At 42.9% G+C, this 1,953-nt stretch overlaps 1 protein-coding gene across 1 annotated transcript in view; it reads right to left on the bottom strand.

Moving 5' to 3' along the window:
* Nucleotides 1–1,953, bottom strand: part of Erich1 (glutamate rich 1) — a 55,158-nt gene that overhangs the window by 5,905 nt on the left and 47,300 nt on the right. The gene's annotated exons all lie outside the window — the stretch shown is intronic.

Here is a 1,953-nt window from a genome sequence, read left to right as displayed (position 1 = left end):
GGAGACCGTTGGATGTATATGGAGACCGTTGGATGTAGATGGAGACCGTTGGATGTAGATGGAGACCGTTGGATGTAGATGGAGACCGTTGGAGGTATATGGAGACCGTTGGATGTATATGGAGACCGTTAGATGTATATGGAGACTGTTGGATGCATATGGAGACCGTTGGATGTAGATGGAGACCGTTGGATGTATATGGAGACCGTTGGATGCATATGGAGACTACTGAAGAATATATATGGAAACTCTTGGGAGTGTATGTAGACTCTTGAGACTACATATGGAGACTGAAAAAATATGACACACAATTCTGCATTCCATCACACATATATCTTACATGTTTGAAGGTCACTAAGCACATAGGCCACAGACACAACGATCTTCTCATCAAGACACAATGATCTTCTCATCACAGGTAATTCATGCACTTGGGCCCTGTCTGACCACACCTACAACTGTAAAGCTTGTCTACACCTCGTGCTCTGGTGTTCAGACAATTCTGTTTTAGGAAATTCTTGCTTGAGATTTCTGAACTGTACACTATTGAGAAACCAAGGTTAACCTAAGTGCTGCCTACTGGTCCCACAGGAAACTACCTGTCAGTGGCTCTTTCTCTGCTTGCACACTAGCGTCCTTATGTGCGGCTGACTTGCACGGAGATGCGAGGGCAGTTCCGGCACACTCTGTCCACCCTGAAGATGCACAAGGTCTCTTCCAGTGAGCGTGAACCCTGCTCTCTCCCACCTCACATGGATCATCCCTCAGCTTGGTGCCCTTGTCGGGTTAGATGCTGTGTTGGGGGAACAGTGAACAATCTCATTGCTATTTTTGAATGAGAGTTCTCAGTTTTCTCCTGACACACTTAGCAACAGTATCTATGAAACCCACTGCTACCTCAAACTTGACACGAGGCCAGAACTACGCCTCATAAAATCGTGGTATTAGATTATGGGCTAGCTCATAAATTGCTCCCCTTAATCACCAGCAGACTTCTGAATAGAGTGTTTTGCCATTTCATCTGCTAGTATGAACTGATATCAGGGGCCAATGCTGATTTCAAGTATCTTTGAATTTTTGACCATGAAATGGTCTATTAAATATTCATGGCCCCAAAGTGACTACTGTTTATGGAACTGTTTCTCTTGGGTTCATTTCACAATAGAAAGAAAAATCTTCCTGGTGTCTTTATAACTATTAAATGTCATTAATTTGGAGAACAGAATCCACAGATATTTTATCGTCTCGAAGGAAGGATGTATCTGGGAGCCAGTGTGAATGGTCCCCAATGTGTATGTAAGTCCTGACTGCTCACTACAGAGGGAGGGCAGAGGCTCTTCAGTTCTCCTCCAGCTATTTGTGGGTACCTCCCCTCTGGAAGCCACCTCCAGGCCTACAGCTACTTGCCACCTTTGTTCTCTGTGGTTTATTTCGTCTTCAAGTGGTTATCCCATAATATGAATGGCTGTCACATTGAGAATGATTATAGCATTGATCTGCTATTTCAGAAAGGACTAGGAAGTAGTTGTTTTAAAAGGTGGCAACAGCAAAACAGCTCTCAAATGATGCATTTACCATATCGTGGTCATGGTGTCTCTTCACAGCAATAGAAACCCTAAGACAGGCCACACCTCCTAATCCTTCCCAAAGAGTTTCACCAACTTGGGATCAAATATGCAAACTCTTGAGTCCATGGGGGTCATTCTCATTCAAACCATCACAGAAGGGGAGAGCAGGGAAAAAAAACTTGCACAAAATCTTAATGATACTAATGAAAAGATTCCCATGATAGAAAGTGTTGTGGAATATTATTTTAACTAGGCAAAGATATGTTACATGCGTTTATGCTGCAGAATATTACTTTAGCTGTGTAAAGCTGTGTTGTTTTTCTTTATGCTGCATTTGCTTAACTGTGAAAAGAAGTGTGGTATTTGCTTCACTTTGCCTGCCTAA

Source organism: Microtus ochrogaster, unplaced genomic scaffold, assembly GCF_000317375.1.
Source record: "Microtus ochrogaster isolate Prairie Vole_2 unplaced genomic scaffold, MicOch1.0 UNK7, whole genome shotgun sequence".
In the NCBI taxonomy this organism is placed as follows: domain Eukaryota; kingdom Metazoa; phylum Chordata; class Mammalia; order Rodentia; family Cricetidae; genus Microtus; species Microtus ochrogaster.
This window is presented reverse-complemented; position numbering and strand designations above follow the sequence as displayed.